Below are 25,000 nucleotides of genomic sequence, written 5' to 3' on the forward strand. Positions count from 1 at the left end.
GTCCTAAGTAACTAGGATACATTCGTAAATAAATTGAGCATCACGGGTAAAACGAACTAAAGTTGCCTCATCTTTTTCGTCAATAAGTGACACAATTACAGCAACACAAAACTGAACTCCACCGTACAAAGTTCAATGCTCACAAGGAACCTCATTCAACACACACGGTTCATTTCCCATTCATGCAAAGCACGAAAATGTAAAACTTGGGAACATACTTGAGACTAAAGATTACATTCAATCTCATTCAAGGCACGAATGTGAATGAAACGGGATGAAATAACTGAAATTATGCCTGCCCTCGAACTGTGATGATGGACTACCCGACTCGCCAATAATATTGGGTTCTGGTGCACTGAAATACAAGAGCTGCTGGATTTGTGTGTTTTCTTACCCCCTCACTATAGTTTTTCAAATGTTTAAACAACTGCACTTATATTCAAGGTTTGTTTTTCTTCATGTATTTTACTGGTTTACATTTCTCTCAGCAGCCTGTTGAATGATTCTTCTGCTTTCAAAATAAAATTAAAACAGGATGAATGCCCACACCTGAAAATACAATATATGCAATATGTATCCATCATAGTGACCTGTGTCTTTAAGCATCATGACTTAACAACCTCCTTTCATACTGCATGTCAATTTAAATTCTTACGTAAATGCACACCTTCTCAAGATTACATGAAAAGACTATGAAATGCACCTGGTCAGCAGCCTGTTACGCTTACATTTCCTGGGACAGAAGCATTCATCGGTAAGACACCATTTTGTTACAGTTACAGCAGTACATTGATTCAGTGGCCTATTTTAATCAAGTTCATATGCATTCATGGGGCATTTAAGGCCCATATACATACGTACGGCGATGCTGTATATGCATCTCCTCTCTAATAAGGGTTATCGTGCAAATGGGGGGACCCATTTGGAAATGGGGGAAACCGGCTCACCACTAGGGGGATTCTCGGAGTAGCATCTGGCAACCCTATTTGACTGTCTTGTCGGTCGCTCAATTATCCACCTGAGGTGCAGATGTAGGCCATCAACTGTACACCAGAATGTGGCTAGAAATATGGTTCCGTTCCACCAACGTGGGGACTACTTTCTCTCAATGGTTTCTTGACTTCATATATGTACTTAAGCTGGAAATGAAAGTTATCCACATACAACTTGCCAGGATTTCAGTAATACAACATCAAATGTCGTACTTTTGCTCAAACATTTACAGTTCATCGCTTTTCATGACCCCATAACTTTACGATCTCTTCAGTTAACGAGCTGATTTGTGAAGGTCCTGTAGACCTTAGTTCTTTCTATCAAATGCCAGGGAGACTTATCTTTTACGTACAATATAAAGCAAAACGTAAAAGTACACTTTGTGCAATGTCTCAAAGTCACAACTGAAACTTCACCATACTTTACTGTCTTCTACCTATATGTGTTTAAAGCGTCAAATAAACTGCCTGCTAATCTATTGATCATTATACCTTCAGTAATCCAAACTATCAATGATCTCTTTCATGAGTTCAACCAAATTTAGATTTAGACAATATCTAATGCAATACAGGTGAAAACAAGTCCATCTTATAATACAAAGAGTTGACATCAATTTTATAATAAACTGATTTCATTCTTTTAATAAAAAAGATGTTTTTACGCATATAAGTCGTAGGATTTAACAATTTTGCAGGGCAAAATTATCGGCAGGGTTAAGGTTGAGTCAGTGATCGTGTAAAAAAGTGGTTGACAGATATTGGTCGATCGGACATAAAACCCTCCAGCCATGACAATCTCAGAATATGCTGATCACATTGTCAGTAAATTGAATTTGTTGACAGTTGTGTGGTTTATTTCATGTTCATTGAAATTAACCTCGACTGTATATTAAAAGGGATAGGCTGGTCATTTGGCTATCTATATTAAAAACCTGCACTTGCAAGTGATTCTTGCAAGTCAAGATTATGTTTTCTTTGACAACATATGAGTTCATTGTTTAAGCACTGATAACTGTGCAACTTGGATATACATTTGTACCCATTTGTTACCTAGACATTTCCAGGGGTCGGCATCGCGATGTTGCGCGACGGACAACGGACAAAATCTCCGGACTCAGTGGCAGACATGGATGGGGAAAAATGTGCCTATATATATTACCCTGCTGTATACAAAGCGTGTAGCTAATTTAATAGCACGCAAAAGCCCACTCGAAGACAGGAATAACATGTAAACTACACACACATCAGCGCTAACCACTTCACCAAAGTGCTGCCCAATAATAATAATAATAATAATAATAATAATAATAATAATAATAATAATAAAAGATCGTTCTGTGCATATTTGATATGCTGGTTAAGAAAGTACGTCATTACACTTACCTGGCTTCCTCTCTTGGCTTCGGCATCCCTGATGAATCGATCCTTCTCTGTGCTTGACACGTTAGAAGTCTTAGACATTTGTTTTGCACCATCTTTCAGCGGGGTCGCAAGCTACAGTTGACTTGAGCGCTTTCATTATTTCTCCACATCTCGCACACTCCATAAAACAATGTGTGGCTCTTTCGGAAATTAAATATTCCTCTTCCCAAGCTGGGCTGAACGATCTTTTCTTTGAATTCGACGCCATGTTTTTAGTTAAAAACAAAAAAAAGTTACACAAGGCGGGTGTAGCTAACGCTTTCCTATTGGATAGCAAAGCTTCAGCGTCATCACATTTGGCGTCATAGCTCTACGGTGAGTAGTAGAAGCCAAATATAGCCCCCTTGCCTCGCAATCATAATATTAGGTTTCATAGGTTAAACGTAATGTTGTCAACAGTTTGCGTTCATTTGAATACATTACCACGGACCTCAATTCTCTACCTCGGACACGATGCCGATCCCTGGACATTTCTATGTGTAAGTATGGAAGTAAAAGTTGAGACGTGTTCAAACCGTGAAAAAACTCATGGCAATTTACCCTGTCAAATATTGCAATCAACTGCTCCGATCTATAACAAAACCACATACATGATGTCTTTCATCACTTTTTATTATGCATTCCTCCACTAAGTTTAAACTATGAATTATGTTTTTTTCTGTCAGGTTCCAATCTCGATTCGATACAAAACGTATTTATTAAAACTAATTTTAAGAATTATTATCAGTATTGTTTATTTTGAGAAGCGTTCAGTGTAAATCCAAGTCATATGCATTCGGATCAGGATCTGCACTGTTCTCTAATCATTGATTATTATTATAATAATTTATTTATTAGCAGACGGCCTTATCCAGGGCGACTTACAATACAATACAAAGTGCAAAACTACAGTGCAGTACAAGGCATAACATATTACAAATTGCAATTCACATAATACGGTGCAATTCGAAGCATAATACATTTTACAAATTCCAATGTACACAATATATGAGGTCTTACATCCTGGACTGTAAAAGCTGATCAGTGCAGAGTGATTGTTTATTGATAGTTCATGCATCCGTAGCGGCATGATCCTGATCAACTTGCCAAATTGAAATGATGCAAATTCCAATCAAAGGAGGTTTATAAAAATAAATACTGTTTTATTGTTTAAAGTATTTTACATTACAATAAAAACATTCATTCAATGTTTAATACTTGTGATTAAAATTTATGAAAATCAATTCTTAAAATCACTTAACATTTTTAAAAATAAATACAACATGTATAGTCAAAATAGTGGTGTCGCGTCCTGCTGTCGAAGGAAAAGAAACAGGAGGATGGTACCTAAAACTCGTGATTTGTCGCCCTCTGGTGTGTAAAAGGTGCAAAAGCTTACAGCACCTGGTATTCCCAGGCGGTCTCCCATCCAAGTACTGACCAGGCCCGAGCCTGCTTAGCTTCCGAGATCGGACGAGATCGGGCGTATTCAGGCTAGTATGGCCGTAAGCGAAGGACGCTTTCCCTGACACTCTACTAATAATGAACAAGACAAGCCCGTGTCATCCACTAGTGATTCGTGTAAAGACTTTGTGTTGTCTGTGATTTCAGTGTGTGTCGGGATGTGACTCTTGTGTTATCGCTGCCAACGTGACACTTCTCTGAGCCCAAACTGTCTGATCTGCACTCTCTTCAGTCGCCGTATCAGTTGGTGATTTGGCAGTTCAGATCATTCGCATTTTCAACAACCTTCCTCACTTGAACAAGTTCATCAGCACCATTTATTTCACATACCATACATATACGCGAGGTGAAATATATTACATGCAATGTCTTTGCTAAGGCGCTGCACTACATTTTACGCCGCCGTCTCCGCACGCAAACGCTTTGCCGTGCAGGAATTTGGATGATAACAATGAACCAATGGTACAGCGGTATGTAAATAAGCTGAGCATCATGGGTAATAGTGTACCTCAAGTGTTGCCTAATCTTTCTCATCAATACATGACGCAGTTACAGCAAACCCAAAGGACCACCAGTATCGACACTCCCGTGTAGAGAAGATGTGCAATCAAGGGGCGTGGCGCACAGTACCCCACCGTGTGACGGAAGAACCCGCTCTGAGGCAGGGTGTGGGCCGGCCCGTGTACAACTCATACTTACCTGGCAGGGGAGACACCATGATCATGAAGGTGGTTCACCCAGGGCGAGGCTCGGCCATTGCACTCCGGCTGTGCTGACCCCTGCGAATTCCCCAAATGTGGGAATCTCGACTGCATAATTTCTGGTAGTGGGGGACTGCGTTCGCGCTCTCCCCTGATCCCGCGGTACAAAGACAGATGCTCTTGCGCTGCTCACAGGCGCCCCTGCGGCTCCGCGCTTTCCATTACGCCTGCAAGCGTCACTGTGACTGTGAGCTGCTGTCTCGCTAAGTTCTCCCCTCCTCTCACCGTTTCTACTCGTTTCTTCGGTCCCTTACAATCTCCACCGAACCCCGCCCTACAAAGCTAAACGCTCACTCTTCATTTCTCATTCATGGAAAGCAACGCAAGATACACACTCCAATCCTGGCTAATTGATACTAAAAGTCAATCCCGTTCTGAACAAAACACGAATCTCAATGAAGCGCTGTGAACACGAGCTTCAAACTGACGAGCATCAGGCGTGTTCCGCCTGCTCTGCCCATGAGCACACCGAAGTCTCTTACTCGGCTTCACACGACTCGCACCCAGCTGTCAATTCACAACAGACCTCATCCCTCATCTCTGTGACTGCCTTATGATTGCAGCTCAACGGGGCATTTCACATGGCAGTGTATACGACACATGATCTGCTGTACACACTTCAATTTCGCAGAGCATCGCCATCCACCTGCAGTACGTACGAGCAAAGGACTTTTATAATAGACATGTGTATATAGTCCCCACCGTCAGCTCGGACAGTGGTGAGACTGCCCTGTATGACAGTATTAGATAAGCCCATGCGTTTCAGGGCAGCGTTGCCAGACTGGGGGTAAACCCAAGCCATGGGGGGAAATATTGCAAGCGGGGAAACGTGCGGGAAAAGGCTATCAAACAGGGGGCAACAGTAAGAAACAGGGGGTTCTTTTGCTCATTTTTATCTTCCCTGTGCTCTCACGACGTTTTGAAATATGAAGCCTGCCCTCGAACACTGATGATGGACTACCCGACTCGCCAATAATATTGGGTTCTGGTGCACTGAAATACAAGAGCTGCTGGATTTGTGTGTTTTCTTACCCCCTCACTATAGTTTTTCAAATGTTTAAACAACTGCACTTATATTCAAGGTTTGTTTTTCTTCATGTATTTTACTGGTTTACATTTCTCTCAGCAGCCTGTTGAATGATTCTTCTGCTTTCAAAATAAAATTAAAACAGGATGAATGCCCACACCTGAAAATACAATATATGCAATATGTATCCATCATAGTGACCTGTGTCTTTAAGCATCATGACTTAACAACCTCCTTTCATACTGCATGTCAATTGACATCCTTACTTAAATGCACACCTTCTCAAGATTGCGCTTGACTGGCTTGGCAGGCACTCAGCTACAGCTGTTCTCTCAATACAATGTGTTCGTGTTGTAAAATATAGTTCCGGTCTGCCACAACATTGTGTGTTAGCAGGGACTGTCTGCGGCGCGCTGGTGTGTCCCGGGCTTTAGAGCAGAGAGAGAGACAGGTCAAAGGTAAATATAAAAGTCAGAAACGGATATTGCCTTCCCTTTAAGTAGAGTGTCAGGGACAGCTTCCCTCGCTTACGGCCATACTAGCCTGAATACGCCCGATCTCGTCCGATCTCGGAAGCTAAGCAGGCTCGGGCCTGGTCAGTACTTGGATGGGAGACCGCCTGGGAATACCAGGTGCTGTAAGCTTTTGCACCTTTTACACACCAGAGGGCGACAAATCACGAGTTTTAACTTTGGATACACACAATTTCATCATTATTTCAGATTTTACTTCCCCAAATACACACACATACAATAGATGTTGTTCTCCAACGAAAACGGTCCTAAGTAACTAGGATACATTCGTAAATAAATTGAGCATCATGGGTAAAACGAACTAAAGTTGCCTCATCTTTTTCGTCAATAAGTGACACAATTACAGCAACACAAAACTGAACTCCACCGTACAAAGTTCAATGCTCACAAGGAACCTCATTCAACACACACGGTTCATTTCCCATTCATGCAAAGCACGAAAGTGTAAAACTTGGGAACATACTTGAGACTAAAGATTACATTCAATCTCATTCAAGGCACGAATGTGAATGAAACGGGATGAAATAACTGAAATTATGCCTGCCCTCGAACTGTGATGATGGACTACCCGACTCGCCAATAATATTGGGTTCTGGTGCACTGAAATACAAGAGCTGCTGGATTTGTGTGTTTTCTTACCCCCTCACTATAGTTTTTCAAATGTTTAAACAACTGCACTTATATTCAAGGTTTGTTTTTCTTCATGTATTTTACTGGTTTACATTTCTCTCAGCAGCCTGTTGAATGATTCTTCTGCTTTCAAAATAAAATTAAAACAGGATGAATGCCCACACCTGAAAATACAATATATGCAATATTATGCATCATAGTGATGCAACCTCCTTTCATACTGCATGTCAATTGACATCCTTACTTAAATGCACACCTTCTCAAGATTGCGCTTGACTGGCTTGGCAGGCACTCAGCTACAGCTGTTCTCTCAATACAATGTGTTCGTGTTGTAAAATATAGTTCCGGTCTGCCACAACATTGTGTGTTAGCAGGGACTGTCTGCGGCGCGCTGGTGTGTCCCGGGCTTTAGAGCAGAGAGAGAGACAGGTCAAAGGTAAATATAAAAGTCAGAAACGGATATTGCCTTCCCTTTAAGTAGAGTGTCAGGGACAGCTTCCCTCGCTTATGGCCATACTAGCCTGAATACGCCCGATCTCGTCCGATCTCGGAAGCTAAGCAGGCTCGGGCCTGGTCAGTACTTGGATGGGAGACTGCCTGGGAATACCAGGTGCTGTAAGCTTTTGCACCTTTTACACACCAGAGGGCGACAAATCACGAGTTTTAACTTTGGATACACACAATTTCATCATTATTTCAGATTTTACTTCCCCAAATACACACACATACAATAGATGTTGTTCTCCAACGAAAACGGTCCTAAGTAACTAGGATACATTCGTAAATAAATTGAGCATCATGGGTAAAACGAACTAAAGTTGCCTCATCTTTTTCGTCAATAAGTGACACAATTACAGCAACACAAAACTGAACTCCACCGTACAAAGTTCAATGCTCACAAGGAACCTCATTCAACACACACGGTTCATTTCCCATTCATGCAAAGCACGAAAGTGTAAAACTTGGGAACATACTTGAGACTAAAGATTACATTCAATCTCATTCAAGGCACGAATGTGAATGAAACGGGATGAAATAACTGAAATTATGCCTGCCCTCGAACTGTGATGATGGACTACCCGACTCGCCAATAATATTGGGTTCTGGTGCACTGAAATACAAGAGCTGCTGGATTTGTGTGTTTTCTTACCCCCTCACTATAGTTTTTCAAATGTTTAAACAACTGCACTTATATTCAAGGTTTGTTTTTCTTCATGTATTTTACTGGTTTACATTTCTCTCAGCAGCCTGTTGAATGATTCTTCTGCTTTCAAAATAAAATTAAAACAGGATGAATGCCCACACCTGAAAATACAATATATGCAATATTATGCATCATAGTGATGCAACCTCCTTTCATACTGCATGTCAATTGACATCCTTACTTAAATGCACACCTTCTCAAGATTGCGCTTGACTGGCTTGGCAGGCACTCAGCTACAGCTGTTCTCTCAATACAATGTGTTCGTGTTGTAAAATATAGTTCCGGTCTGCCACAACATTGTGTGTTAGCAGGGACTGTCTGCGGCGCGCTGGTGTGTCCCGGGCTTTAGAGCAGAGAGAGAGACAGGTCAAAGGTAAATATAAAAGTCAGAAACGGATATTGCCTTCCCTTTAAGTAGAGTGTCAGGGACAGCTTCCCTCGCTTACGGCCATACTAGCCTGAATACGCCCGATCTCGTCCGATCTCGGAAGCTAAGCAGGCTCGGGCCTGGTCAGTACTTGGATGGGAGACCGCCTGGGAATACCAGGTGCTGTAAGCTTTTGCACCTTTTACACACCAGAGGGCGACAAATCACGAGTTTTAACTTTGGATACACACAATTTCATCATTATTTCAGATTTTACTTCCCCAAATACACACACATACAATAGATGTTGTTCTCCAACGAAAACGGTCCTAAGTAACTAGGATACATTCGTAAATAAATTGAGCATCATGGGTAAAACGAACTAAAGTTGCCTCATCTTTTTCGTCAATAAGTGACACAATTACAGCAACACAAAACTGAACTCCACCGTACAAAGTTCAATGCTCACAAGGAACCTCATTCAACACACACGGTTCATTTCCCATTCATGCAAAGCACGAAAGTGTAAAACTTGGGAACATACTTGAGACTAAAGATTACATTCAATCTCATTCAAGGCACGAATGTGAATGAAACGGGATGAAATAACTGAAATTATGCCTGCCCTCGAACTGTGATGATGGACTACCCGACTCGCCAATAATATTGGGTTCTGGTGCACTGAAATACAAGAGCTGCTGGATTTGTGTGTTTTCTTACCCCCTCACTATAGTTTTTCAAATGTTTAAACAACTGCACTTATATTCAAGGTTTGTTTTTCTTCATGTATTTTACTGGTTTACATTTCTCTCAGCAGCCTGTTGAATGATTCTTCTGCTTTCAAAATAAAATTAAAACAGGATGAATGCCCACACCTGAAAATACAATATATGCAATATTATGCATCATAGTGATGCAACCTCCTTTCATACTGCATGTCAATTGACATCCTTACTTAAATGCACACCTTCTCAAGATTGCGCTTGACTGGCTTGGCAGGCACTCAGCTACAGCTGTTCTCTCAATACAATGTGTTCGTGTTGTAAAATATAGTTCCGGTCTGCCACAACATTGTGTGTTAGCAGGGACTGTCTGCGGCGCGCTGGTGTGTCCCGGGCTTTAGAGCAGAGAGAGAGACAGGTCAAAGGTAAATATAAAAGTCAGAAACGGATATTGCCTTCCCTTTAAGTAGAGTGTCAGGGACAGCTTCCCTCGCTTACGGCCATACTAGCCTGAATACGCCCGATCTCGTCCGATCTCGGAAGCTAAGCAGGCTCGGGCCTGGTCAGTACTTGGATGGGAGACCGCCTGGGAATACCAGGTGCTGTAAGCTTTTGCACCTTTTACACACCAGAGGGCGACAAATCACGAGTTTTAACTTTGGATACACACAATTTCATCATTATTTCAGATTTTACTTCCCCAAATACACACACATACAATAGATGTTGTTCTCCAACGAAAACGGTCCTAAGTAACTAGGATACATTCGTAAATAAATTGAGCATCATGGGTAAAACGAACTAAAGTTGCCTCATCTTTTTCGTCAATAAGTGACACAATTACAGCAACACAAAACTGAACTCCACCGTACAAAGTTCAATGCTCACAAGGAACCTCATTCAACACACACGGTTCATTTCCCATTCATGCAAAGCACGAAAGTGTAAAACTTGGGAACATACTTGAGACTAAAGATTACATTCAATCTCATTCAAGGCACGAATGTGAATGAAACGGGATGAAATAACTGAAATTATGCCTGCCCTCGAACTGTGATGATGGACTACCCGACTCGCCAATAATATTGGGTTCTGGTGCACTGAAATACAAGAGCTGCTGGATTTGTGTGTTTTCTTACCCCCTCACTATAGTTTTTCAAATGTTTAAACAACTGCACTTATATTCAAGGTTTGTTTTTCTTCATGTATTTTACTGGTTTACATTTCTCTCAGCAGCCTGTTGAATGATTCTTCTGCTTTCAAAATAAAATTAAAACAGGATGAATGCCCACACCTGAAAATACAATATATGCAATATTATGCATCATAGTGATGCAACCTCCTTTCATACTGCATGTCAATTGACATCCTTACTTAAATGCACACCTTCTCAAGATTGCGCTTGACTGGCTTGGCAGGCACTCAGCTACAGCTGTTCTCTCAATACAATGTGTTCGTGTTGTAAAATATAGTTCCGGTCTGCCACAACATTGTGTGTTAGCAGGGACTGTCTGCGGCGCGCTGGTGTGTCCCGGGCTTTAGAGCAGAGAGAGAGACAGGTCAAAGGTAAATATAAAAGTCAGAAACGGATATTGCCTTCCCTTTAAGTAGAGTGTCAGGGACAGCTTCCCTCGCTTACGGCCATACTAGCCTGAATACGCCCGATCTCGTCCGATCTCGGAAGCTAAGCAGGCTCGGGCCTGGTCAGTACTTGGATGGGAGACCGCCTGGGAATACCAGGTGCTGTAAGCTTTTGCACCTTTTACACACCAGAGGGCGACAAATCACGAGTTTTAACTTTGGATACACACAATTTCATCATTATTTCAGATTTTACTTCCCCAAATACACACACATACAATAGATGTTGTTCTCCAACGAAAACGGTCCTAAGTAACTAGGATACATTCGTAAATAAATTGAGCATCATGGGTAAAACGAACTAAAGTTGCCTCATCTTTTTCGTCAATAAGTGACACAATTACAGCAACACAAAACTGAACTCCACCGTACAAAGTTCAATGCTCACAAGGAACCTCATTCAACACACACGGTTCATTTCCCATTCATGCAAAGCACGAAAGTGTAAAACTTGGGAACATACTTGAGACTAAAGATTACATTCAATCTCATTCAAGGCACGAATGTGAATGAAACGGGATGAAATAACTGAAATTATGCCTGCCCTCGAACTGTGATGATGGACTACCCGACTCGCCAATAATATTGGGTTCTGGTGCACTGAAATACAAGAGCTGCTGGATTTGTGTGTTTTCTTACCCCCTCACTATAGTTTTTCAAATGTTTAAACAACTGCACTTATATTCAAGGTTTGTTTTTCTTCATGTATTTTACTGGTTTACATTTCTCTCAGCAGCCTGTTGAATGATTCTTCTGCTTTCAAAATAAAATTAAAACAGGATGAATGCCCACACCTGAAAATACAATATATGCAATATTATGCATCATAGTGATGCAACCTCCTTTCATACTGCATGTCAATTGACATCCTTACTTAAATGCACACCTTCTCAAGATTGCGCTTGACTGGCTTGGCAGGCACTCAGCTACAGCTGTTCTCTCAATACAATGTGTTCGTGTTGTAAAATATAGTTCCGGTCTGCCACAACATTGTGTGTTAGCAGGGACTGTCTGCGGCGCGCTGGTGTGGCCCGGGCTTTAGAGCAGAGAGAGAGACAGGTCAAAGGTAAATATAAAAGTCAGAAACGGATATTGCCTTCCCTTTAAGTAGAGTGTCAGGGACAGCTTCCCTCGCTTACGGCCATACTAGCCTGAATACGCCCGATCTCGTCCGATCTTGGAAGCTAAGCAGGCTCTGGCCTGGTCAGTACTTGGATGGGAGACCGCCTGGGAATACCAGGTGCTGTAAGCTTTTGCACCTTTTACACACCAGAGGGCGACAAATCACGAGTTTTAACTTTGGATACACACAATTTCATCATTATTTCAGATTTTACTTCCCCAAATACACACACATACAATAGATGTTGTTCTCCAACGAAAACGGTCCTAAGTAACTAGGATACATTCGTAAATAAATTGAGCATCATGGGTAAAACGAACTAAAGTTGCCTCATCTTTTTCGTCAATAAGTGACACAATTACAGCAACACAAAACTGAACTCCACCGTACAAAGTTCAATGCTCACAAGGAACCTCATTCAACACACACGGTTCATTTCCCATTCATGCAAAGCACGAAAGTGTAAAACTTGGGAACATACTTGAGACTAAAGATTACATTCAATCTCATTCAAGGCACGAATGTGAATGAAACGGGATGAAATAACTGAAATTATGCCTGCCCTCGAACTGTGATGATGGACTACCCGACTCGCCAATAATATTGGGTTCTGGTGCACTGAAATACAAGAGCTGCTGGATTTGTGTGTTTTCTTACCCCCTCACTATAGTTTTTCAAATGTTTAAACAACTGCACTTATATTCAAGGTTTGTTTTTCTTCATGTATTTTACTGGTTTACATTTCTCTCAGCAGCCTGTTGAATGATTCTTCTGCTTTCAAAATAAAATTAAAACAGGATGAATGCCCACACCTGAAAATACAATATATGCAATATTATGCATCATAGTGATGCAACCTCCTTTCATACTGCATGTCAATTGACATCCTTACTTAAATGCACACCTTCTCAAGATTGCGCTTGACTGGCTTGGCAGGCACTCAGCTACAGCTGTTCTCTCAATACAATGTGTTCGTGTTGTAAAATATAGTTCCGGTCTGCCACAACATTGTGTGTTAGCAGGGACTGTCTGCGGCGCGCTGGTGTGTCCCGGGCTTTAGAGCAGAGAGAGAGACAGGTCAAAGGTAAATATAAAAGTCAGAAACGGATATTGCCTTCCCTTTAAGTAGAGTGTCAGGGACAGCTTCCCTCGCTTACGGCCATACTAGCCTGAATACGCCCGATCTCGTCCGATCTCGGAAGCTAAGCAGGCTCGGGCCTGGTCAGTACTTGGATGGGAGACCGCCTGGGAATACCAGGTGCTGTAAGCTTTTGCACCTTTTACACACCAGAGGGCGACAAATCACGAGTTTTAACTTTGGATACACACAATTTCATCATTATTTCAGATTTTACTTCCCCAAATACACACACATACAATAGATGTTGTTCTCCAACGAAAACGGTCCTAAGTAACTAGGATACATTCGTAAATAAATTGAGCATCATGGGTAAAACGAACTAAAGTTGCCTCATCTTTTTCGTCAATAAGTGACACAATTACAGCAACACAAAACTGAACTCCACCGTACAAAGTTCAATGCTCACAAGGAACCTCATTCAACACACACGGTTCATTTCCCATTCATGCAAAGCACGAAAGTGTAAAACTTGGGAACATACTTGAGACTAAAGATTACATTCAATCTCATTCAAGGCACGAATGTGAATGAAACGGGATGAAATAACTGAAATTATGCCTGCCCTCGAACTGTGATGATGGACTACCCGACTCGCCAATAATATTGGGTTCTGGTGCACTGAAATACAAGAGCTGCTGGATTTGTGTGTTTTCTTACCCCCTCACTATAGTTTTTCAAATGTTTAAACAACTGCACTTATATTCAAGGTTTGTTTTTCTTCATGTATTTTACTGGTTTACATTTCTCTCAGCAGCCTGTTGAATGATTCTTCTGCTTTCAAAATAAAATTAAAACAGGATGAATGCCCACACCTGAAAATACAATATATGCAATATTATGCATCATAGTGATGCAACCTCCTTTCATACTGCATGTCAATTGACATCCTTACTTAAATGCACACCTTCTCAAGATTGCGCTTGACTGGCTTGGCAGGCACTCAGCTACAGCTGTTCTCTCAATACAATGTGTTCGTGTTGTAAAATATAGTTCCGGTCTGCCACAACATTGTGTGTTAGCAGGGACTGTCTGCGGCGCGCTGGTGTGTCCCGGGCTTTAGAGCAGAGAGAGAGACAGGTCAAAGGTAAATATAAAAGTCAGAAACGGATATTGCCTTCCCTTTAAGTAGAGTGTCAGGGACAGCTTCCCTCGCTTACGGCCATACTAGCCTGAATACGCCCGATCTCGTCCGATCTCGGAAGCTAAGCAGGCTCGGGCCTGGTCAGTACTTGGATGGGAGACCGCCTGGGAATACCAGGTGCTGTAAGCTTTTGCACCTTTTACACACCAGAGGGCGACAAATCACGAGTTTTAACTTTGGATACACACAATTTCATCATTATTTCAGATTTTACTTCCCCAAATACACACACATACAATAGATGTTGTTCTCCAACGAAAACGGTCCTAAGTAACTAGGATACATTCGTAAATAAATTGAGCATCATGGGTAAAACGAACTAAAGTTGCCTCATCTTTTTCGTCAATAAGTGACACAATTACAGCAACACAAAACTGAACTCCACCGTACAAAGTTCAATGCTCACAAGGAACCTCATTCAACACACAAGGTTCATTTCCCATTCATGCAAAGCACGAAAGTGTAAAACTTGGGAACATACTTGAGACTAAAGATTACATTCAATCTCATTCAAGGCACGAATGTGAATGAAACGGGATGAAATAACTGAAATTATGCCTGCCCTCGAACTGTGATGATGGACTACCCGACTCGCCAATAATATTGGGTTCTGGTGCACTGAAATACAAGAGCTGCTGGATTTGTGTGTTTTCTTACCCCCTCACTATAGTTTTTCAAATGTTTAAACAACTGCACTTATATTCAAGGTTTGTTTTTCTTCATGTATTTTACTGGTTTACATTTCTCTCAGCAGCCTGTTGAATGATTCTTCTGCTTTCAAAATAAAATTAAAACAGGATGAATGCCCACACCTGAAAATACAATATATGCAATATTATGCATCATAGTGATGCAACCTCCTTTCATACTGCATGTCAATTGACATCCTTACTTAAATGCACACCTTCTCAAGATTGCGCTTGACTGGCTTGGCAGGCACTCAGCTACAGCTGTTCTCTCAATACAATGTGTTCGTGTTGTAAAATATAGTTCCGGTCTGCCACAACATTGTGTGTTAGCAGGGACTGTCTGCGGCGCGCTGGTGTGTCCCGGGCTTTAGAGCAGAGAGAGAGACAGGTCAAAGGTAAATATAAAAGTCAGAAACGGATATTGCCTTCCCTTTAAGTAGAGTGTCAGGGACAGCTTCCCTCGCTTACGGCCATACTAGCCTGAATACGCCCGATCTCGTCCGATCTCGGAAGCTAAGCAGGCTCGGGCCTGGTCAGTACTTGGATGGGAGACCGCCTGGGAATACCAGGTGCTGTAAGCTTTTGCACCTTTTACACACCAGAGGGCGACAAATCACGAGTTTTAACTTTGGATACACACAATTTCATCATTATTTCAGATTTTACTTCCCCAAATACACACACATACAATAGATGTTGTTCTCCAACGAAAACGGTCCTAAGTAACTAGGATACATTCGTAAATAAATTGAGCATCATGGGTAAAACGAACTAAAGTTGCCTCATCTTTTTCGTCAATAAGTGACACAATTACAGCAACACAAAACTGAACTCCACCGTACAAAGTTCAATGCTCACAAGGAACCTCATTCAACACACACGGTTCATTTCCCATTCATGCAAAGCACGAAAGTGTAAAACTTGGGAACATACTTGAGACTAAAGATTACATTCAATCTCATTCAAGGCACGAATGTGAATGAAACGGGATGAAATAACTGAAATTATGCCTGCCCTCGAACTGTGATGATGGACTACCCGACTCGCCAATAATATTGGGTTCTGGTGCACTGAAATACAAGAGCTGCTGGATTTGTGTGTTTTCTTACCCCCTCACTATAGTTTTTCAAATGTTTAAACAACTGCACTTATATTCAAGGTTTGTTTTTCTTCATGTATTTTACTGGTTTACATTTCTCTCAGCAGCCTGTTGAATGATTCTTCTGCTTTCAAAATAAAATTAAAACAGGATGAATGCCCACACCTGAAAATACAATATATGCAATATTATGCATCATAGTGATGCAACCTCCTTTCATACTGCATGTCAATTGACATCCTTACTTAAATGCACACCTTCTCAAGATTGCGCTTGACTGGCTTGGCAGGCACTCAGCTACAGCTGTTCTCTCAATACAATGTGTTCGTGTTGTAAAATATAGTTCCGGTCTGCCACAACATTGTGTGTTAGCAGGGACTGTCTGCGGCGCGCTGGTGTGTCCCGGGCTTTAGAGCAGAGAGAGAGACAGGTCAAAGGTAAATATAAAAGTCAGAAACGGATATTGCCTTCCCTTTAAGTAGAGTGTCAGGGACAGCTTCCCTCGCTTACGGCCATACTAGCCTGAATACGCCCGATCTCGTCCGATCTCGGAAGCTAAGCAGGCTCGGGCCTGGTCAGTACTTGGATGGGAGACCGCCTGGGAATACCAGGTGCTGTAAGCTTTTGCACCTTTTACACACCAGAGGGCGACAAATCACGAGTTTTAACTTTGGATACACACAATTTCATCATTATTTCAGATTTTACTTCCCCAAATACACACACATACAATAGATGTTGTTCTCCAACGAAAACGGTCCTAAGTAACTAGGATACATTCGTAAATAAATTGAGCATCATGGGTAAAACGAACTAAAGTTGCCTCATCTTTTTCGTCAATAAGTGACACAATTACAGCAACACAAAACTGAACTCCACCGTACAAAGTTCAATGCTCACAAGGAACCTCATTCAACACACACGGTTCATTTCCCATTCATGCAAAGCACGAAAGTGTAAAACTTGGGAACATACTTGAGACTAAAGATTACATTCAATCTCATTCAAGGCACGAATGTGAATGAAACGGGATGAAATAACTGAAATTATGCCTGCCCTCGAACTGTGATGATGGACTACCCGACTCGCCAATAATATTGGGTTCTGGTGCACTGAAATACAAGAGCTGCTGGATTTGTGTGTTTTCTTACCCCCTCACTATAGTTTTTCAAATGTTTAAACAACTGCACTTATATTCAAGGTTTGTTTTTCTTCATGTATTTTACTGGTTTACATTTCTCTCAGCAGCCTGTTGAATGATTCTTCTGCTTTCAAAATAAAATTAAAACAGGATGAATGCCCACACCTGAAAAGACAATATATGCAATATTATGCATCATAGTGATGCAACCTCCTTTCATACTGCATGTCAATTGACATCCTTACTTAAATGCACACCTTCTCAAGATTGCGCTTGACTGGCTTGGCAGGCACTCAGCTACAGCTGTTCTCTCAATACAATGTGTTCGTGTTGTAAAATATAGTTCCGGTCTGCCACAACATTGTGTGTTAGCAGGGACTGTCTGCGGCGCGCTGGTGTGTCCCGGGCTTTAGAGCAGAGAGAGAGACAGGTCAAAGGTAAATATAAAAGTCAGAAACGGATATTGCCTTCCCTTTAAGTAGAGTGTCAGGGACAGCTTTCCTCGCTTACGGCCATACTAGCCTGAATACGCCCGATCTCGTCCGATCTCGGAAGCTAAGCAGGCTCGGGCCTGGTCAGTACTTGGATGGGAGACCGCCTGGGAATACCAGGTGCTGTAAGCTTTTGCACCTTTTACACACCAGAGGGCGACAAATCACGAGTTTTAACTTTGGATACACACAATTTCATCATTATTTCAGATTTTACTTCCCCAAATACACACACATACAATAGATGTTGTTCTCCAATGAAAACGGTCCTAAGTAACTAGGATACATTCGTAAATAAATTGAGCATCATGGGTAAAACGAACTAAAGTTGCCTCATCTTTTTCGTCAATAAGTGACACAATTACAGCAACACAAAACTGAACTCCACCGTACAAAGTTCAATGCTCACAAGGAACCTCATTCAACACACACGGTTCATTTCCCATTCATGCAAAGCACGAAAGTGTAAAACTTGGGAACATACTTGAGACTAAAGATTACATTCAATCTCATTCAAGGCACGAATGTGAATGAAACGGGATGAAATAACTGAAATTATGCCTGCCCTCGAACTGTGATGATGGACTACCCGACTCGCCAATAATATTGGGTTCTGGTGCACTGAAATACAAGAGCTGCTGGATTTGTGTGTTTTCTTACCCCCTCACTATAGTTTTTCAAATGTTTAAACAACTGCACTTATATTCAAGGTTTGTTTTTCTTCATGTATTTTACTGGTTTACATTTCTCTCAGCAGCCTGTTGAATGATTCTTCTGCTTTCAAAATAAAATTAAAACAGGATGAATGCCCACACCTGAAAATACAATATATGCAATATTATGCATCATAGTGATGCAACCTCCTTTCATACTGCATGTCAATTGACATCCTTACTTAAATGCACACCTTCTCAAGATTGCGCTTGACTGGCTTGGCAGGCACTCAGCTACAGCTGTTCTCTCAATACAATGTGTTCGTGTTGTAAAATATAGTTCCGGTCTGCCACAACATTGTGTGTTAGCAGGGACTGTCTGCGGCGCGCTGGTGTGTCCCGGGCTTTAGAGCAGAGAGAGAGACAGGTCAAAGGTAAATATAAAAGTCAGAAACGGATATTGCCTTCCCTTTAAGTAGAGTGTCAGGGACAGCTTCCCTCGCTTACGGCCATACTAGCCTGAATACGCCCGATCTCGTCCGATCTCGGAAGCTAAGCAGGCTCGGGCCTGGTCAGTACTTGGATGGGAGACCGCCTGGGAATACCAGGTGCTGTAAGCTTTTGCACCTTTTACACACCAGAGGGCGACAAATCACGAGTTTTAACTTTGGATACACACAATTTCATCATTATTTCAGATTTTACTTCCCCAAATACACACACATACAATAGATGTTGTTCTCCAACGAAAACGGTCCTAAGTAACTAGGATACATTCGTAAATAAATTGAGCATCATGGGTAAAACGAACTAAAGTTGCCTCATCTTTTTCGTCAATAAGTGACACAATTACAGCAACACAAAACTGAACTCCACCGTACAAAGTTCAATGCTCACAAGGAACCTCATTCAACACACACGGTTCATTTCCCATTCATGCAAAGCACGAAAGTGTAAAACTTGGGAACATACTTGAGACTAAAGATTACATTCAATCTCATTCAAGGCACGAATGTGAATGAAACGGGATGAAATAACTGAAATTATGCCTGCCCTCGAACTGTGATGATGGACTACCCGACTCGCCAATAATATTGGGTTCTGGTGCACTGAAATACAAGAGCTGCTGGATTTGTGTGTTTTCTTACCCCCTCACTATAGTTTTTCAAATGTTTAAACAACTGCACTTATATTCAAGGTTTGTTTTTCTTCATGTATTTTACTGGTTTACATTTCTCTCAGCAGCCTGTTGAATGATTCTTCTGCTTTCAAAATAAAATTAAAACAGGATGAATGCCCACACCTGAAAATACAATATATGCAATATTATGCATCATAGTGATGCAACCTCCTTTCATACTGCATGTCAATTGACATCCTTACTTAAATGCACACCTTCTCAAGATTGCGCTTGACTGGCTTGGCAGGCACTCAGCTACAGCTGTTCTCTCAATACAATGTGTTCGTGTTGTAAAATATAGTTCCGGTCTGCCACAACATTGTGTGTTAGCAGGGACTGTCTGCGGCGCGCTGGTGTGTCCCGGGCTTTAGAGCAGAGAGAGAGACAGGTCAAAGGTAAATATAAAAGTCAGAAACGGATATTGCCTTCCCTTTAAGTAGAGTGTCAGGGACAGCTTCCCTCGCTTACGGCCATACTAGCCTGAATACGCCCGATCTCGTCCGATCTCGGAAGCTAAGCAGGCTCGGGCCTGGTCAGTACTTGGATGGGAGACCGCCTGGGAATACCAGGTGCTGTAAGATTTTGCACCTTTTACACACCAGAGGGCGACAAATCACGAGTTTTAACTTTGGATACACACAATTTCATCATTATTTCAGATTTTACTTCCCCAAATACACACACATACAATAGATGTTGTTCTCCAACGAAAACGGTCCTAAGTAACTAGGATACATTCGTAAATAAATTGAGCATCATGGGTAAAACGAACTAAAGTTGCCTCATCTTTTTCGTCAATAAGTGACACAATTACAGCAACACAAAACTGAACTCCACCGTACAAAGTTCAATGCTCACAAGGAACCTCATTCAACACACACGGTTCATTTCCCATTCATGCAAAGCACGAAAGTGTAAAACTTGGGAACATACTTGAGACTAAAGATTACATTCAATCTCATTCAAGGCACGAATGTGAATGAAACGGGATGAAATAACTGAAATTATGCCTGCCCTCGAACTGTGATGATGGACTACCCGACTCGCCAATAATATTGGGTTCTGGTGCACTGAAATACAAGAGCTGCTGGATTTGTGTGTTTTCTTACCCCCTCACTATAGTTTTTCAAATGTTTAAACAACTGCACTTATATTCAAGGTTTGTTTTTCTTCATGTATTTTACTGGTTTACATTTCTCTCAGCAGCCTGTTGAATGATTCTTCTGCTTTCAAAATAAAATTAAAACAGGATGAATGCCCACACCTGAAAATACAATATATGCAATATTATGCATCATAGTGATGCAACCTCCTTTCATACTGCATGTCAATTGACATCCTTACTTAAATGCACACCTTCTCAAGATTGCGCTTGACTGGCTTGGCAGGCACTCAGCTACAGCTGTTCTCTCAATACAATGTGTTCGTGTTGTAAAATATAGTTCCGGTCTGCCACAACATTGTGTGTTAGCAGGGACTGTCTGCGGCGCGCTGGTGTGTCCCGGGCTTTAGAGCAGAGAGAGAGACAGGTCAAAGGTAAATATAAAAGTCAGAAACGGATATTGCCTTCCCTTTAAGTAGAGTGTCAGGGACAGCTTCCCTCGCTTACGGCCATACTAGCCTGAATACGCCCGATCTCGTCCGATCTCGGAAGCTAAGCAGGCTCGGGCCTGGTCAGTACTTGGATGGGAGACCGCCTGGGAATACCAGGTGCTGTAAGCTTTTGCACCTTTTACACACCAGAGGGCGACAAATCACGAGTTTTAACTTTGGATACACACAATTTCATCATTATTTCAGATTTTACTTCCCCAAATACACACACATACAATAGATGTTGTTCTCCAACGAAAACGGTCCTAAGTAACTAGGATACATTCGTAAATAAATTGAGCATCATGGGTAAAACGAACTAAAGTTGCCTCATCTTTTTCGTCAATAAGTGACACAATTACAGCAACACAAAACTGAACTCCACCGTACAAAGTTCAATGCTCACAAGGAACCTCATTCAACACACACGGTTCATTTCCCATTCATGCAAAGCACGAAAGTGTAAAACTTGGGAACATACTTGAGACTAAAGATTACATTCAATCTCATTCAAGGCACGAATGTGAATGAAACGGGATGAAATAACTGAAATTATGCCTGCCCTCGAACTGTGATGATGGACTACCCGACTCGCCAATAATATTGGGTTCTGGTGCACTGAAATACAAGAGCTGCTGGATTTGTGTGTTTTCTTACCCCCTCACTATAGTTTTTCAAATGTTTAAACAACTGCACTTATATTCAAGGTTTGTTTTTCTTCATGTATTTTACTGGTTTACATTTCTCTCAGCAGCCTGTTGAATGATTCTTCTGCTTTCAAAATAAAATTAAAACAGGATGAATGCCCACACCTGAAAATACAATATATGCAATATTATGCATCATAGTGATGCAACCTCCTTTCATACTGCATGTCAATTGACATCCTTACTTAAATGCACACCTTCTCAAGATTGCGCTTGACTGGCTTGGCAGGCACTCAGCTACAGCTGTTCTCTCAATACAATGTGTTCGTGTTGTAAAATGTAGTTCCGGTCTGCCACAACATTGTGTGTTAGCAGGGACTGTCTGCGGCGCGCTGGTGTGTCCCGGGCTTTAGAGCAGAGAGAGAGACAGGTCAAAGGTAAATATAAAAGTCAGAAACGGATATTGCCTTCCCTTTAAGTAGAGTGTCAGGGACAGCTTCCCTCGCTTACGGCCATACTAGCCTGAATACGCCCGATCTCGTCCGATCTCGGAAGCTAAGCAGGCTCGGGCCTGGTCAGTACTTGGATGGGAGACCGCCTGGGAATACCAGGTGCTGTAAGCTTTTGCACCTTTTACACACCAGAGGGCGACAAATCACGAGTTTTAACTTTGGATACACACAATTTCATCATTATTTCAGATTTTACTTCCCCAAATACACACACATACAATAGATGTTGTTCTCCAACGAAAACGGTCCTAAGTAACTAGGATACATTCGTAAATAAATTGAGCATCATGGGTAAAACGAACTAAAGTTGCCTCATCTTTTTCGTCAATAAGTGACACAATTACAGCAACACAAAACTGAACTCCACCGTACAAAGTTCAATGCTCACAAGGAACCTCATTCAACACACACGGTTCATTTCCCATTCATGCAAAGCACGAAAGTGTAAAACTTGGGAACATACTTGAGACTAAAGATTACATTCAATCTCATTCAAGGCACGAATGTGAATGAAACGGGATGAAATAACTGAAATTATGCCTGCCCTCGAACTGTGATGATGGACTACCCGACTCGCCAATAATATTGGGTTCTGGTGCACTGAAATACAAGAGCTGCTGGATTTGTGTGTTTTCTTACCCCCTCACTATAGTTTTTCAAATGTTTAAACAACTGCACTTATATTCAAGGTTTGTTTTTCTTCATGTATTTTACTGGTTTACATTTCTCTCAGCAGCCTGTTGAATGATTCTTCTGCTTTCAAAATAAAATTAAAACAGGATGAATGCCCACACCTGAAAATACAATATATGCAATATTATGCATCATAGTGATGCAACCTCCTTTCATACTGCATGTCAATTGACATCCTTACTTAAATGCACACCTTCTCAAGATTGCGCTTGACTGGCTTGGCAGGCACTCAGCTACAGCTGTTCTCTCAATACAATGTGTTCGTGTTGTAAAATATAGTTCCGGTCTGCCACAACATTGTGTGTTAGCAGGGACTGTCTGCGGCGCGCTGGTGTGTCCCGGGCTTTAGAGCAGAGAGAGAGACAGGTCAAAGGTAAATATAAAAGTCAGAAACGGATATTGCCTTCCCTTTAAGTAGAGTGTCAGGGACAGCTTCCCTCGCTTACGGCCATACTAGCCTGAATACGCCCGATCTCGTCCGATCTCGGAAGCTAAGCAGGCTCGGGCCTGGTCAGTACTTGGATGGGAGACCGCCTGGGAATACCAGGTGCTGTAAGCTTTTGCACCTTTTACACACCAGAGGGCGACAAATCACGAGTTTTAACTTTGGATACACACAATTTCATCATTATTTCAGATTTTACTTCCCCAAATACACACACATACAATAGATGTTGTTCTCCAACGAAAACGGTCCTAAGTAACTAGGATACATTCGTAAATAAATTGAGCATCATGGGTAAAACGAACTAAAGTTGCCTCATCTTTTTCGTCAATAAGTGACACAATTACAGCAACACAAAACTGAACTCCACCGTACAAAGTTCAATGCTCACAAGGAACCTCATTCAACACACACGGTTCATTTCCCATTCATGCAAAGCACGAAAGTGTAAAACTTGGGAACATACTTGAGACTAAAGATTACATTCAATCTCATTCAAGGCACGAATGTGAATGAAACGGGATGAAATAACTGAAATTATGCCTGCCCTCGAACTGTGATGATGGACTACCCGACTCGCCAATAATATTGGGTTCTGGTGCACTGAAATACAAGAGCTGCTGGATTTGTGTGTTTTCTTACCCCCTCACTATAGTTTTTCAAATGTTTAAACAACTGCACTTATATTCAAGGTTTGTTTTTCTTCATGTATTTTACTGGTTTACATTTCTCTCAGCAGCCTGTTGAATGATTCTTCTGCTTTCAAAATAAAATTAAAACAGGATGAATGCCCACACCTGAAAATACAATATATGCAATATTATGCATCATAGTGATGCAACCTCCTTTCATACTGCATGTCAATTGACATCCTTACTTAAATGCACACCTTCTCAAGATTGCGCTTGACTGGCTTGGCAGGCACTCAGCTACAGCTGTTCTCTCAATACAATGTGTTCGTGTTGTAAAATATAGTTCCGGTCTGCCACAACATTGTGTGTTAGCAGGGACTGTCTGCGGCGCGCTGGTGTGTCCCGGGCTTTAGAGCAGAGAGAGAGACAGGTCAAAGGTAAATATAAAAGTCAGAAACGGATATTGCCTTCCCTTTAAGTAGAGTGTCAGGGACAGCTTCCCTCGCTTACGGCCATACTAGCCTGAATACGCCCGATCTCGTCCGATCTCGGAAGCTAAGCAGGCTCGGGCCTGGTCAGTACTTGGATGGGAGACCGCCTGGGAATACCAGGTGCTGTAAGCTTTTGCACCTTTTACACACCAGAGGGCGACAAATCACGAGTTTTAACTTTGGATACACACAATTTCATCATTATTTCAGATTTTACTTCCCCAAATACACACACATACAATAGATGTTGTTCTCCAACGAAAACGGTCCTAAGTAACTAGGATACATTCGTAAATAAATTGAGCATCATGGGTAAAACGAACTAAAGTTGCCTCATCTTTTTCGTCAATAAGTGACACAATTACAGCAACACAAAACTGAACTCCACCGTACAAAGTTCAATGCTCACAAGGAACCTCATTCAACACACACGGTTCATTTCCCATTCATGCAAAGCACGAAAGTGTAAAACTTGGGAACATACTTGAGACTAAAGATTACATTCAATCTCATTCAAGGCACGAATGTGAATGAAACGGGATGAAATAACTGAAATTATGCCTGCCCTCGAACTGTGATGATGGACT

General features: G+C 41.6%; 19 non-coding genes across 19 annotated transcripts; 18 read left to right on the top strand and 1 right to left on the bottom strand.

The window, feature by feature from the left end:
• Positions 1–3,785: 3,785 nt before the first annotated feature.
• Positions 3,786–3,904, bottom strand: LOC136755782 (5S ribosomal RNA). Its single transcript, XR_010817895.1, has one exon. It is a non-coding gene; the product is annotated as a 5S ribosomal RNA (ribosomal RNA).
• Positions 3,905–4,548: 644 nt separating this feature from the next.
• Positions 4,549–4,712, top strand: LOC136757782 (U1 spliceosomal RNA). Its single transcript, XR_010819605.1, has one exon. It is a non-coding gene; the product is annotated as a U1 spliceosomal RNA (small nuclear RNA).
• A 1,458-nt stretch (positions 4,713–6,170) lies between these two features.
• Positions 6,171–6,289, top strand: LOC136755783 (5S ribosomal RNA). The gene has a single exon (XR_010817896.1). It is a non-coding gene; the product is annotated as a 5S ribosomal RNA (ribosomal RNA).
• Positions 6,290–7,311: 1,022 nt separating this feature from the next.
• LOC136756759 (5S ribosomal RNA) lies at positions 7,312–7,430 on the top strand. Its single transcript, XR_010818821.1, has one exon. It is a non-coding gene; the product is annotated as a 5S ribosomal RNA (ribosomal RNA).
• Positions 7,431–8,452: 1,022 nt separating this feature from the next.
• LOC136755784 (5S ribosomal RNA) lies at positions 8,453–8,571 on the top strand. The gene has a single exon (XR_010817897.1). It is a non-coding gene; the product is annotated as a 5S ribosomal RNA (ribosomal RNA).
• Positions 8,572–9,593: 1,022 nt separating this feature from the next.
• Positions 9,594–9,712, top strand: LOC136755785 (5S ribosomal RNA). The gene has a single exon (XR_010817898.1). It is a non-coding gene; the product is annotated as a 5S ribosomal RNA (ribosomal RNA).
• Positions 9,713–10,734: 1,022 nt separating this feature from the next.
• Positions 10,735–10,853, top strand: LOC136755786 (5S ribosomal RNA). The gene has a single exon (XR_010817899.1). It is a non-coding gene; the product is annotated as a 5S ribosomal RNA (ribosomal RNA).
• Positions 10,854–11,875: 1,022 nt separating this feature from the next.
• LOC136756940 (5S ribosomal RNA) lies at positions 11,876–11,994 on the top strand. The gene has a single exon (XR_010818991.1). It is a non-coding gene; the product is annotated as a 5S ribosomal RNA (ribosomal RNA).
• Positions 11,995–13,016: 1,022 nt separating this feature from the next.
• On the top strand, positions 13,017–13,135 carry LOC136755787 (5S ribosomal RNA). The gene has a single exon (XR_010817900.1). It is a non-coding gene; the product is annotated as a 5S ribosomal RNA (ribosomal RNA).
• A 1,022-nt stretch (positions 13,136–14,157) lies between these two features.
• LOC136755788 (5S ribosomal RNA) lies at positions 14,158–14,276 on the top strand. Its single transcript, XR_010817901.1, has one exon. It is a non-coding gene; the product is annotated as a 5S ribosomal RNA (ribosomal RNA).
• A 1,022-nt stretch (positions 14,277–15,298) lies between these two features.
• Positions 15,299–15,417, top strand: LOC136755789 (5S ribosomal RNA). The gene has a single exon (XR_010817902.1). It is a non-coding gene; the product is annotated as a 5S ribosomal RNA (ribosomal RNA).
• Positions 15,418–16,439: 1,022 nt separating this feature from the next.
• On the top strand, positions 16,440–16,558 carry LOC136755791 (5S ribosomal RNA). The gene has a single exon (XR_010817904.1). It is a non-coding gene; the product is annotated as a 5S ribosomal RNA (ribosomal RNA).
• Positions 16,559–17,580: 1,022 nt separating this feature from the next.
• LOC136755792 (5S ribosomal RNA) lies at positions 17,581–17,699 on the top strand. The gene has a single exon (XR_010817905.1). It is a non-coding gene; the product is annotated as a 5S ribosomal RNA (ribosomal RNA).
• Positions 17,700–18,721: 1,022 nt separating this feature from the next.
• On the top strand, positions 18,722–18,840 carry LOC136755793 (5S ribosomal RNA). The gene has a single exon (XR_010817906.1). It is a non-coding gene; the product is annotated as a 5S ribosomal RNA (ribosomal RNA).
• Positions 18,841–19,862: 1,022 nt separating this feature from the next.
• On the top strand, positions 19,863–19,981 carry LOC136756534 (5S ribosomal RNA). The gene has a single exon (XR_010818612.1). It is a non-coding gene; the product is annotated as a 5S ribosomal RNA (ribosomal RNA).
• A 1,022-nt stretch (positions 19,982–21,003) lies between these two features.
• On the top strand, positions 21,004–21,122 carry LOC136755794 (5S ribosomal RNA). The gene has a single exon (XR_010817907.1). It is a non-coding gene; the product is annotated as a 5S ribosomal RNA (ribosomal RNA).
• Positions 21,123–22,144: 1,022 nt separating this feature from the next.
• LOC136755795 (5S ribosomal RNA) lies at positions 22,145–22,263 on the top strand. The gene has a single exon (XR_010817908.1). It is a non-coding gene; the product is annotated as a 5S ribosomal RNA (ribosomal RNA).
• Positions 22,264–23,285: 1,022 nt separating this feature from the next.
• On the top strand, positions 23,286–23,404 carry LOC136755796 (5S ribosomal RNA). The gene has a single exon (XR_010817909.1). It is a non-coding gene; the product is annotated as a 5S ribosomal RNA (ribosomal RNA).
• Positions 23,405–24,426: 1,022 nt separating this feature from the next.
• On the top strand, positions 24,427–24,545 carry LOC136755797 (5S ribosomal RNA). Its single transcript, XR_010817910.1, has one exon. It is a non-coding gene; the product is annotated as a 5S ribosomal RNA (ribosomal RNA).
• Positions 24,546–25,000: the final 455 nt, after the last annotated feature.

The sequence above is a fragment of the Amia ocellicauda genome, chromosome 8 (assembly GCF_036373705.1).
Source record: "Amia ocellicauda isolate fAmiCal2 chromosome 8, fAmiCal2.hap1, whole genome shotgun sequence".
Lineage (NCBI taxonomy): Eukaryota > Metazoa > Chordata > Actinopteri > Amiiformes > Amiidae > Amia > Amia ocellicauda.